The sequence below is a fragment of the Pleurodeles waltl genome, chromosome 1_1 (genome assembly GCF_031143425.1).
Source record: "Pleurodeles waltl isolate 20211129_DDA chromosome 1_1, aPleWal1.hap1.20221129, whole genome shotgun sequence".
Classification (NCBI taxonomy): domain Eukaryota; kingdom Metazoa; phylum Chordata; class Amphibia; order Caudata; family Salamandridae; genus Pleurodeles; species Pleurodeles waltl.
Window position 1 is genome coordinate 977700863 of NC_090436.1, and position 13917 is coordinate 977714779.

At 48.1% G+C, this 13917-nt stretch overlaps 1 protein-coding gene across 1 annotated transcript in view; it reads right to left on the reverse strand.

Moving 5' to 3' along the window:
- Window positions 1-13917, reverse strand: part of ENPEP (glutamyl aminopeptidase) — a 257425-nt gene that overhangs the window by 100075 nt on the left and 143433 nt on the right. The window lies entirely within an intron of this gene.

The window sequence follows — 13917 nt, forward strand, 5'->3', positions numbered from 1 at the left end:
CTTTCCCTTGACAGAACCAAAAAAGCTGATGGGGGCATTGCTTTTATTCTCAATGATTTCCTTATGTGCAAATGGTTTAACTGTCTAAAATTCACCACTTTTCAATGCCTTACTGTGGACATTTCTAACACACTCTAAAACCCATGATTAGCTCTGTGCACATATCTCAAAAACCTAATACTAACACCTCCTCCTTAACAGAACAATAGCATAAGATAGCAAGCGTCATTGAAAAGCTTTCCGTAAACAGTAAAAGATCTAAGAAAACGTGGTCGCTGTTACTACCACAACAACAGTAAAGTCACATAATCGTGACTCGTATCTGTTGCCCGCATTTCATTAGTAAAATCATAGATTGTAGGCTCCTTCCCATCTGACTGGCTGTATAGGACCCACGTGCAGTATGCGCATTGCGAATACTCATTACCATAGTTGGAAATTTGACAATAACGCTTCAGTTATATAGCACACTGAACCTATAAGTAGAGCCTAGCTCTAGGAGAACCAAGGTTGTTAGATTATGGATTTTTAATCTAGCGGTGCTGCAGGTGGCAACGCATAGTGGGTTCACTCAGCGGAGGGAGAGATAGGCAACACTTTACGTTATGTAATAATGCCAACTTGTACGTGGGCATTCTTCTCTGCAGGTTCACCAGTAACTAAGCTCTGCGCTTCTCCATCATAAGGGAAAGAGTGACTCTAGAATGGGAGTTGTGTAACGGATTGGAAAGCACTCATGCCATGTAGTGGGAGACTATTCAACTGGAATGGTAATCGGAGAGGTAAGGGAAAGGGTGAACTCTGGAATTAGGAAGTACAAGAAGAATGACAAAAAAACAAACTTTTGGGCGAGTGGCACTCAGCCCTTGGGCCTCCTAATTAAATGAAGCACCAGACATCCATGGGCGTTTGAAGGAGAGCAGCAAGGGAGCTGTATCAGCGGCAGAGATGGAGGGGGGGGGGGGGGTACCAAAGGGGGCGGGGAGAAAGATGGAGGGATGACCTTCGAAATGTAGGTGCCAATGTGGGGACTACGCAGTGGTGATCCGTGTGTGTTTGGTGAATTAAGGGGTAACATGCGAATTTGCGATGGGAAAAGTGTGACGCCTTAATCCATGTTCCCGAAAATACGGCTGTTTACTAAGGTGGGGGTAAGGGCATCGCATCGGGTTGCCACGTGGCATGACGTTTTAGTGGATTGGGGTGCTTAGAGGGGAATCGCCTACTGGGTAGGCCTTGAATTGTAATAGCATGACAACTGCAATTGGCCGCCGACGAATACGGCGAGATTCCTCCCAATCCAGTGCTGACCTTTCCCCACCCCCCAATGAGGCACCACAGAGTACCACTGGGCCAAAGATGGAATCTTGTGGGATCTTCCAGTGTAAAGTGAGGAGACGTTTGGCTAATAAAAGGGCCAGGTTGGTGAACAGGGCTCACACTTTGTGCCGTTTGCATCATGAGAATAGTTAGTGGCCTTTCATGTTTTCAGTGTGGTAATTTCTGTAACTGTGGCTAGGATAGTGTGTATCTCGTCTCAAAAGCGTGTCAGTGCGGGACATGACCAGAGTATGTGTTCAAGGTCCACCAAACGGTTAGAACATCTTGGACAGGTGAAGAGTGCCTTTGGGAATATTCTGTAAAAGTGGGAAGGTGTAAGGTAGGCCTGGTGAAGGAGCATGTACTGAATATTTTTAAAGCATGCATTGCGGAATACTATTTTGGGGAAGTCCAAGGCCTTAACCCATTCGGTGTCATAAGGATACGAAGGTCATCCTCCCAGATTCTGGTGAGACATTTTTGCGCTAGCTAACCGAGCAGTGCCCAGGTTCGATGCATTGTGATAGGGGGATGGAAAAGCTGTTGCATCACATGCATGGGGAGAGGACATCGTTGGTGGTAGTTTCAAATGTATTTTTGCCCTCCAGCCAAGGAGCCACCCTTCGGAGCTGGGCCACTAAGTAATAAGATTCGAAAGAGTTGCCCCCCAGATTCCATTGAACCAGACAGTTGTAGTTCATGGAAGGCAATTCGTCTTCTGCCATTGTTCCAAAGTAGTTCTCCCATCAGAAGATCAAGGTCACGAAAGAAGCGACACAGGGGAAAAACAGGTACATTAAAAAATATATAGGAGAATTATCATTTTAGACAGTGCGTTCCTGTTGGTGAGGGCTAGTGGGAGCCTTTGCCAGAAAGGGACCTGAGAATGTAGGTTAGTATAGGCCCTTTTCAGATTGCCCTCAAATAGGCCTGCCAGGTTAAGGGTGTGTGGGCATATGGTGACTGGGTAGGGCGCTGTGTTGTCCCAGAATAAGAAAATAAAATACTTTTCCCAATGAACAGGGAGTCCAGCTGCCTCCTCGAAGTTGAAGTCATGAACAGGTACTACCAGGAGAGGGAATCAAAAGCTTTTTCAATGTCAGGTATCAGACATGCTGCTCTAGGGTACTGTAAGGAGTCATGATCCTTGACGTGGAACAAGTGGCCTATATTATAGAAGGTATTTCGGCCTGGTATGAAGCCATTTTGGTTGGGGTGGATCAGTTCTGGGAGTACTTATAATCTGTCCCCAGTATGGCCATGGGGCTGTATGTAAAGAGTTTGGCGAGGTCCCTGCCTGGCTTCATGAGGGAGACGAGTAGGGATTCCTGCAGGGAGTTCGAGAAAGAGCCCATTGTGAGTGCCTCATTATATACTTCAACTAGTCAAGGAACCATGAGGATCGCAAAGCAGTCATAATATTCGATGGGGAACACATCCAATCCCGGAGTCTTCATGCAGGCAAGGGTGTGAATTGCCTGTTTCACCTCTTCGATAGCGATGGGTCTGTCAATGTCCACCCTTTGGGCCGCATTTATGTTTGAAAGGGAAAGAGGAGCCAGAAAGCTTCCTATTTCCTCTGATACTGGGATGGGCAGTAGGTTGTAGAGAGTAGAATAATATGTGCTGAAGGCTTGTAGAATATCTGATTACGAGCATAGAGGCTGGCACGTAAGCAAGGTGATTTCTGTTACTATGGTGGCTTGCGTCTCCAGTCTGGCCAGCCGTGCCAGTATTCAGCCAGTTTTATCCCCCTGTGAGTGAACTCTGGCTGAGTATTCCTTAGAGTTATAGCATTGGAGGCACTCCACCTGTGTAGTTTGGTGTTGTTTAGCAGTCAGCGGGGCGTCGTGGGCAGCCTCACCCAAAAGGGGCCTGTTGTCAAGTTCTGTGACCCATTTGTCAGCTGCTTTAAGAGCTTCTGAGAGTTCATGCTGGACACCGGTTATACAGTAGTGTGGAGGCAATGGCCTTGGGTGAACACCTTAAAAGCATCCCATTCTATCCCCCTTGCCGTGGCTGTTTAGTGGTTTTCAACAAAGTATTTAGTTATTGTGTGAGTTGGGAATCAGAAAATGCCGGGTCATCAAGAACCTCCCTGGGTAGTTTCCATAGGGGGACTGGTGGATGAGGGACTCCCCAAGTGATGTCCAGGAAATGTGCAGCGTGATCAGAGAGAACCCGGCCTAAGTATCAGTGGCTGTCAGTGTCAGTTGGATGATAAGCCCAAAAAGCATGAAAATGATCTAAGCAGAGATATAAGTCATGAGGGATGGATTAATGTGAAGATAGGCTGAGTTGTGTATTATTGACACTCCATAAGTCATGTAATGGCCACTGGTGAGCACAAGTTGAGAATAACTAGGAATGCTGGTGTGTTGGGGTGGACGGGAGATGGGGGGTGGACCGATCAAGTGTGATATCTAGTACATTGTTCTAGTCTCCCCATTGTGCCAGTATCTCTGATGGGGCTGCCATCATGATGCTTGGTCTGTGTTACGGGCATAGATGCAGCCTAGGAGCCCTCATATGCCACCAAGGTAGACTTGGGCGAACACATATCTACCCTCACAGTTGAGTACAGTAGTGTGTAATTGAAAAAGTGTGCTCGGGCATAGCCATGTAAGGGCCCCCTTGTGAAAGTAGAGTAGGAGGTGCCAAGCACAGTGCTTCTTCAGTGGGGCAGGAGGTGCTGGAGTTTCCCCTCTACTTGGTGGGTCTCCTGTAAGAAATGCATGCGTGTATTCTGTCATCTGAGGTAGGCATATGAGGAGTATTTGTTGCAGGCTAAATGTTTCCCCCTTATGATAAGTGTTAGGAATCGTATTGTACGTGGTGGGACCATTGGGACTTTTGGGGGTGCAGGGGGCAGCAAAAGGGGGCAGGGTAGGCTTGATTGGCCCTCAGGGTGAATCTGGAACACTGGTGGCAGAAAGCACCCTGAAAAGAAGAATATATAACTGAGCAAATAAACAACAAGGGCATAACAACAACATCTGGAGCCTGAGACCATAAGTCACACACCCAAACACTGGCTGAGAGAGTCCACACAAGGAACAGGGGTGGCGTGGGGATTTCACTTTGTTACAATTTCAGGGGGAAGGGGCAATTCGGACAACAATCTGAGGGTGCCTCCTAGGTATTGCAAAGGTGAGTGACCAGGGTGCTACCCTCCACTGTGAGGGTCGATGAGGGTAGGTCTGATCCCAGGGGAATTACCACTGTCATAAATCGGCTGCCAACTGCAGGGTCACCACCAGGCCTATGGTAAATTCCATCAGCATATCTTCTCTCAGCAGCAGACTGTACTCTCTTCCAGGGACACTGGAGCTGAAGAATTGAAAAGGCTGCCTCAATTGCAAATTGTTTTCTTTGACTTGAGACATTAGGAGATGGAGCACTTGGTGCAGCTCCAGGACGCTGGTGTTTTCCTCCCCTGCTACACCCCAGGGTCTGGGCCTCGGTTAAGATGTTAGAGATGATGAGGGCCTTCGCACCCCTTCAAAGTGGGTTTCTATCCAGTCCCAGGCTGAGGCGGAAATATGTATGATTATCATGGAGAATTTTCAGCCTCACAAGGATGAGTGATGAGTATTGGACTGCCAGCTCCTGGAGCCTGCATTTGTCTGCTGTAAATAAGGAGCGATCACATTGGGTCTGGAGTGCATAGTCCAGGAACACCGATACCTGACTATTTTCATAGACTAGGGTTGCTGCAAGTCTGGCAGCCTGTAGGATTGCATCTCTGTCTTTGTAGTGAAGTAATCACCTATCCCAGGCTCAGGGGCAAGCCCTGCAGTGGCCTGCAACCCGGAATCCAGTGTGCTCTCTCCATGCTGAAATGGGGGTCAGGGCTTCTGAGGGTGTGAATAATTTTACCCATTTCTTAAGGAAGTCTGTCATCTGTTGGGTGTCCTCTGCTCCTTCTGGGAGACCAACCATGCGGATATTGTAGCGTGAGCCCTTCCTTCGGCACCTTCAGCTTGTGCCTCCAAGCCCTGCACTCTTTCCAGGAGGTCCTGAGTAGTCTGTTCCTGGGTCTTCAGCTGTGGTGCCATTTTTGAGTTATGGTGACCCAGGAGGCCAGTTTCTGTTGATCTTCACGAAGGGGACCAAACTCCACTCGGATCTCATCTATTCGTGCTTCCACTGATGAATGAGAGGTTTCAATAGCAAGTAGGATGGCGTCCAGCTTGTTAGCTGAGTCCAGTGGAGGCCTGGAGGTCCCCACCACTGAATTGGCGTCTCCCCCATGATGGAGAGTGGGAGAGGTCAGGTGGGAGTGTGGTTTCAGTGATTTATATCCTCCCATGGCACAGTCCAACCTGTGAAGTAACGGGTAATAGTTTGTAGTGGGGTACTCAGTCTGGATCCACAGGCTTTGGTTGTGGGTCCTGTGGTTAAAGGATGTATCCCGTGAGTTCGATGCTCACTCTGTTGTGGTTTGCAGTGTTGGGTCCCCCAATCTGTAGTCCTATGTAGCACTAGCTAAGTTGCATTGCACAGTTGGGACTCCACCTGCTGGAGTTTCCAGTCAACCGGGGTGGGGGGAGTGAGTGGGGTTGCGCTGTTTGCAGGTGCTGGGTGATTGGGTGTCTATTACAGCCTTGCAGCCCCCAGCCCTCCTCCGGTGGCATTCTGCAAGGGGCCAATGAATGTTAGCCGATGCACCAACACTGAGTGCACGCTATGGTTTTATAAGTTTATCAGAGATCACTGCAGTCGGCGTTGATGAGAGCAGGGCGATTGTCGAGAAGCAGGTGGGCTCCCTTCTTATATCACCTTCCCCAATCTCAGCACCCTTTCAGAGTCTCTCACAGCAGAAGGTGGGAGGAGAAGAAGTGAGCCTGGGGCTTGTGTGTCTTCTCCTCATCAGTGCTGTCATCGAGTCGCTGAATGGCAGGGCAGCTAGTTTTCCAGCAAGGCTGGGGATCGGGTGCCAGACGTCAGCAGGCCCATTGCAGTACCCACACCCACTTTGTGCTGAAGTGCAACGGCCCCTCACCTCATAGTCAAGGGTCGACCTGGCTTCTCTGGCAAGGTCTGCGTAATCCACCCCTCTCGGGTCAGTCGAATCCACACAGCCAAGTTCAGGGGTCAAGGGTTGTGTGGGGGAGTGGTATGCCCTCCTTGCTGGTGTGCTCCTAGATGTTGGGCAATGGTGCCTGGTCTTCCACCTCATCAGCTGGACGGTGAACCTCCTCCCTGGAACGGAGTCTGCTTCCTGCACAGCACACATGTGGAATCATGCTCCATCTTCCTCCACTCCAACCGATGTTGTGCTGAGGTCCAGCAGGGTCAATTTACTCCACTCGGGGTCTGGGTGCTGCAGGAGGCAACACGGCGGGCCTCCTCTATCGACCCATGAGGGCGAGGCCAAAGGGTGCTGCAGGCCTACAGGGCCACCAGCTCACTGATATGGCATAGAGGCGCCAAAGTCTTTTCTCCTCCTCTTTGGGGTCCACATTCTCTCCAACGGGCTGTTTGACAAGTACCCCTCCCCGCCTGGGCAGTCAGAGCGGAGCAGGGATGGACGGCAGTCAGGCGGTTTTCATCTATCAGGGCTGATACAGCGGCTCACCCAGGCTGTAGAGCAGAGGGGCTAGTGGGAGAGCCACTCGGGAGCCTTGTTATGGCAGGATGAGTGGTAATTGCAGCTTGCCGGCCCCGGAGCTAGTTTATTCGACATCCACCATCTTTGGCTGCTAGGCCACACCCTCAACTCCCCTGAATACCTGATTCAAACATTTTAGATATTTGACAGAGTCCTAATGACTGATACATTGACGTAATGAAGGAAATGCTCTGAAATAACATATTAGAATGGACCCCACAATATCACTAGCCAAGAGAGACCTCAAAGTGTATCCCCATCTCAAGTTATTTCTACTGTCATTCCTTAACAGCATGTTCTCTCATTCACTGCAACCTCTTTCTGGAATGTACTCTTGTGCTCAAACAAAATATTGTTACTTTTCAACCTTGAAAATGTCACCTCTAGTACTCTTTCATATATCATGTCAAGGTGTATGATATTTTATTATTCAACTTGTCACTGTTCACTTTTTGAAACTATGTACTGAACAAACCTTTTAAAAAGCATACTGGCACCCTTGACATAGGGTTTCTACCACAAATTAACTAAACACACTACCATTACCTAATAAAACTAGATCTTGAGGACCATGGTGACCAGTTTTTGTGGGAATGCCAGGTTGTTTCCAGATTGCCACACTTTAAACACATGTTGGACTTGAATTCATTATGTAACTCAATAGGTACTGTAAAGGCTAAGAGGTATGCTCTTAAAAGAATGGAGAAACTCTGGAAGGCGAATCCATCGAGAGAGATGGATAACTTGGATGAGGCAAGATCCTTTCAGAAACAACAGCATTAGCGCCTGATTCTTGAAGATCATACGGACATGCTGTTTGGGCCACAATTAAGGAATCATGTGATTTGGAGGGGAGGGGTAGTTTCACAAACCTCCTCTTGTCACTGAAAGAAGATGACTGGTGCCGTTATTAGGATGTGTAAGTTTATGCATGGAAGTGTGACTTTCAAGCAGTCACCCAAAATAAGGCTCTGAATAAGAGGGGAAGTGACACCCAGGACTGAGAGAATGTAACACTCATGAGATTTTCAACTCAGCTGCACAGACAACACCCAGGCATGACCACACAAGACTAGAGGTCAGATGTAGGTCTTGGCAGAGGGGAATACTCTGTCACAAACATGACAGATATTCCATCTCCCTTATTACGATCTTATGATATCATATGGAGATCACAATAAGCCAGACGGGATATTTGTCACATTTGTGGTGGTGTATTCCCTCCACCAAGACCTAAATTAGGCCCTAAATTTGCTGGTTTCAGTGTTATGGGGTGGGAAGTGCAGAGTAGGTGGAGGACAGAAATAAGGCAGAAAGGCTAATAATCACAGGTTGGAACAAAACCCTCCACTATAGTGAACCTATGTGGCCCAAACATTGCCCAGGAGGCTTTCCTAAAAACGTCAAAATCCACAGCCTTGGAATATACAATGAGTGAGCTGATGATAATGGGGTACCCGAACCAGGTCTTGGATGACACCAAGGACAGATCCCATAAAAAATGTGGGGGGGAGTGGCACAGTGACACCTAGCTTTAAGGGCTGGGTGCGATGTAAAAGGCCTGGTGGAGAATTAGAGAGACACTTACCCTGACAAAACCTTTCATTTTGTGAAGCATAGGACCTGCACTCTTTCTTACTACTTCCTCACCAACTCAAGCCTGAAGTGTGATGTTACAGAGGTCTCCATAGGCCTCAGAGCTCTGCTGATCATGCACAACGACTTTCAACATACACCGCAAAACACACTCACGTCCCTAACAAGGAGGCTCAGTGTAAACCTCTGCATTACCCAGTAGTGTGCACAGAAATGGGGAGGGAACTAACAAGATCTGTGGATTAAAATGACACACAATATGTCTCTTCTTCCACTCTTGGAATGCTCCCAAATCTTATCTTAAGGGCACATTCATAGCAGCATCCCTACTAAAATGGATGAGAAGCAAGGCAAGAGCTTTGTTAGAATTTCAGCTAGTGAACTTAGAGTGACAACCCAAAAAAACCTCCTCGAAAACTATTTGGAGCAAGATCCTTGTGCTTAAATCTCAGGTCAGAATGCTTGCTTTAAATATAGCAGAGTTTGAAATAATATTCCTCAGGCATTAAAGTATGGAGACCCCTGACTCTGCAGTTCAATGTAAATGGTAACAAAGACAGGGTCAAAAAGGTAGCTATTCTTGATGGAGAAACAGTACGTAACACCGCTCCATTGTGGATGACTTCAGTAATTATTACCAGAATCTTTATGCCAAGAAGACAGCCTTGCTTTCTGTGGTGACAACATATTTAAACCAAACTTCTTTTTCATCATCTCTAGAGACTCTAGGTTTATTTTGGAGGAGCACATAACCAAAGAGGTTATCAGTGTCATTAGAAAACCTAGGACAGGGAGGTCTCTGGGCCCTGGTGCATTTCCTAATTTAACTTAACATCTGGGGCACTGGAGTACTTTTAGCCTCCATGCCCTAGGCAACGGTGGTAGTAAAAGCAAAGCCAGGCAAATACCATGCTTATTGTACATTATGTAGGTCATTATCATGTCTAAACTATTTATGTAGTACTAATGACTGGTATTTTGGCAGGAAGGCTAGAACTCCTCGTCCTAGAAACAATAAATGCCAGCTGGGGGCAATAGGGTGCCTGGTGACAAGATGGCCACTGTCTAGTGAGCCTTTGCCTGCCGGGGCTTCTAATCCACATTTATCCTCTAACAAGAGGTGCATCGGCACAAATGTATACCCACTTCTTACTCCCGTCGACCAGAAGATTGTGTGTAGCCTACTACGGTAGCTGAGGAAGCAAAGGGACCTGGTCTGTGTGGTGTGGAAACCTCATGTGTGAGGCGTGCTTGGAGTGCCAAACACCAGAGCTGCATGTCGTGCCTGTTGGGCTCTCTGGCAGCGTCCTGCCGGTGCAGGGAGAGTTTACCCATACAGGTGCAGCGGACTGTTTCAGGACTCAAAGAGAAAGAGACTGACATGTAGTTAAGACAGTACTGCAGGGGGATTTGCGTGCTGAGTCTTGGCGCAGGGAGCGGTGCTCGGCTGGGCTGCACTTCTGGCATTGGGCGGTACCTCCGGCTGGAGCCTGGATTGCTCCCTGTGCCTATGAGAGGAAGTAGTGTCCTGTAGGTGCTTGGGCCTGCAGGGGAGGTACGGCGGTGCTGCTGGGGTTTTGCCCACTTTTTTAGGGAGCAGAGTGTGAAGTGCGGCCAGACTGGGTTCTCGCATCAGCAGCATCTCCAGGCGATGCCTGGATTAGTTCCTGCGCATGCATGGGGATGCCTGTGGACTTTGACTACCTAGGTGTGTGACTGGCCTGCTTGTGCACCCCAGCATGATCTCTGGGGTTAGGTGGGGCCCCCTGGGTGGCATGTGCTGCTGGAGGGCCCCTTGCCAGCCTACTACGGCCAAGACGGTAGCCAGCGACCCGTCCTTTGCTCGGGCTTGAAGTGGTGCCATGGATCTGAGCGAGTCTCGCTTTGCCTGCACTGGCTGGGTCTGCTTGTGCCCCGCTACTGGCCTGGATAAGGGGAGTGGCGGGAAATGGCTCCTTCATCTTTCACTGACTCCGAGGCCCTGCATTTCATTAATAGTGTGTCTTCATGCTACGACTCTTGAGTCATGGGAAAGCACAACCATAAACAGAGAAAGCTATCTTTCGCATTGCAGCACTCTATGCACTCCATGGATCCAGGCCCCTAGGGCGGTAGTATCGAGGCCCAGAATGATTGGGACTCTGAAGATGTATTAGATATTGGCTGCATGTTCCATGAGCCCCTACGTAGTTTACAAACCATTGATTCTAAGATCGACTTATTCGTGGTCCGCTTTGATTGCCTGAAAGACAAAGTTGATAAGCATGAAGAACATCTTGACCCACTTGAGCAGTGCACATCTGATACAGAAGATACTCAGAATGCTGCTGGTGAACAGTTGCTTTGGCTGGAGAAAGAGCTTGAGGCAATAAAAAATGAAAAAGAAGACCTTCAAGTGAGGTCACAGTGTAATAATTTGCACATTCTTAACCTGGACAGGATGAAGACTTAAATGAAGACAATGTTGCACTCTCTGTTCAGAGAGAACCTCTCCCCAATTAGGCTCACCAGGGAACGCCAGCACCTGCAGTACCAAGGAAATACTGTCACCTTTTTCCCTGACTTCACACTGATTGTGCAGGCCTGCCTGGTGTGTGTTCCTCCCGGTCAAAAGCTCTTTGCAGAAGGTTGGCGACACATACTCGCTAACTTAACCAGCCAAGTTGATTATCCTACATAGCGGAAAGACATACCACTTTACTGATCCCAAGGCTTGCACATGCTTTGTCTGCAACATGGAACCCTCTTGGACTAAGCCTGTTAGTCCTCCCATGCACAGCCATCTCAGTGATAATGACTAACCAACTACGAGCGGTTATGCTACTCTACTCTGTTGGGGTGCACTGAGTCGTATTTTTATTCATGAGTTTATTGGGGCTTCTGTAATGGGTATCCTGACGGCTGGCCTCAGCCTGACTACCTATATGGGACTACTCTGCCTGGAGAACTGAGGGGACAAATGCTACCTTCTATGTGAATAATTTCCCACCTACTTGCCCCGGCCACTCAGCCACTACCTGGTTGAAGTGTATGCTGGAACCTGTTGCCGCTCTCTGTGAGAAGTTTCCCTATATTGTTGGTCTATGGCCCTTTGCCCTTACTTTGGGGGAGGGGGGGGAGATGGGGAAATTTACCTTGATTGGGGGTCCGAAGTGAGTTGGGTGTTTCAGCTGGTGAAATTATGCAATGTTTCCTGTTCTGGTTTGACTGTTCCCTTTTCTATCATTCAGCACTACACCACTGCACTTGCTATCGGCATGCTTATTGTCATGCAAGCTTATGTGCCCCCTAAGCTCTGATGCTTCTGATTATATGCTTCACCTGGAACGTTAGGAGTATCAACGATCACCGTAAGGCATACCATGTGCTGGCATAACTGCAGCGGCTTCATATTGATAACTGCCTACTGCAAGAGACACACCTGTCTGACTTGACTAGGACGCACCTGTGAGCTAGCTAGATCGCTGAGTCCCACTTCTCTCATTACTCCAATTATGTGCATGGTGTAGTGGCACTTATTCGCAGGGGCAGCCCCTTCGCACATCAGACACATGCTTTGCGACTCCCAGGTCCAGTTTGTCATATTGGTAGGCACTTTGCAGGGACACCCCATAATTTTGGTTTCAGTATATGGCCCGAATGTTGATGACCCTGCTTTTTACAGTGAGGTCTGGCAATTCATTGGTATGATGGGTGCTGGGGCGGTGCTGTAGGGGGTTGATTTTAATGTAGTTCTAGATTTGAGCAAAGATATATCTAGTGAATCTAGATGCCAACCCTGGGGCTGCCGCATAGCTTACGATTATTATGGTTGATAATGACCTTATTGATATTTGGCATGTCCGACATACCTCCAGTACCGAAGGCACGTGTGCAGGGCCTCAAAATAACACATGGTGATGCACTGACTATGTTTTGGCTTGTCACCAAAGATGTAGTTAACTGGACTGCTGAGATTGCCCACCTCCCCATGACACTATCTGATCATGCCACTGTCCTGATGGATCTCATCTCCTCCGGAGCTGTACCTGCGAGTCTTCATCTAGAGACTTCCCCCTGGCACCCTTCGTGATTAGGTTTTCCAGGAAGAAATTAGACTGCAATAGTTAGATACTTTGAGCAGAACTAGCAGTCGTTAGAGTCTCAATCCACTTTTTGGGAGGTGTTTGTGAGGTGTTTAAAGTAAGGGTAGCATGCATCGCCAATCAGGTGGGGGTGCTTAAGGTGCTATAGAGAGAGCCGGCATGCTTAGAATCCGCCATACAGGCTTTGGAGCTATGATTCTTTGCTTTTAACAATATCACCATGTATTGTAGTACCTTGAATGGGAGGCCCACGCTCGGCGCTATGGGGAGGGTGACAGGGCAGGTAAGACATTGGCTGGCATGCTGCAAAAACCTTGGGCAAGTGCTCACATAATAGAGTTAGTGAACAGTTCACGCTGGGATTCAAGCTATACAGCATATGATGACCAATTTTTCCTGTACTCTGTCTGGTGTGTCTCCACCCCATCTGGACTCAGTGCAGCTGCTGTGAATGGAGGATGAGCATTGTTGGTATCTCGATTCGCATTTATTGTGGAACAGGTTATTCGGGTAATTGGGGACATGCCTGGTGACAGGGCGCTGGGTTTAGATGGTCTCACTGCCACTTTTTATCTTCTGGCCATGAAGAGGACTCCTTGAGGGGCAGAGTCCTTCTGCTTCCCTTTAGGAGGCATTCATTTGAAACTTGAGAAAGATCCTCCATGCTGTGACTCATACCACCCCCTTTCAATGATTAACCTTGAGAATAAAAAATTGGTGAAGCTGATCGCCTCCTGAATCCTTCCACTGTTGCCAACCATTGTTTGCCCTGATCAATCAGGCTTTGTACCAAGCTGATCAACAGCGCAGAATCAACAAACCTTATTTGCTCTTCTACATACAGTTAACCCGCACCTAGGTGCGGCGGCTGTGCTTCTGGTTGCTACCAAAGGATTTGATTTATTACAATGGCCCTATGTGTTCCACCTTCTGGCTCGACCTGGCTTTAGGGTACCTTTTTACAATGGATCAAGATACTGTACATGCGACCGGTGGTGCAACTTAGGGATAATGGAATGGTCACCGCCCCTCCTTTTCGAGTCCGCGATGGAGCCCTTGGCTACTCGGTTGCGACTCATATCCAGGTGGATATTGGTTTCAATGTACGCTGACAATGTTGCTTTGTAAATCTGTGACCCGTTATTTAATCTAGATACTCTTATGATGGATATAACATACTTGGAGGCTTTGCTGGCATCACCGTTAACTGGTTAAAGTCTGTACTATTCCTGTTTACAGCCTCTGTTCTCTAGTGCCAAAAATATGGCCAGTTGATAATCTGGCTGGAGGATCGAGTGGCCA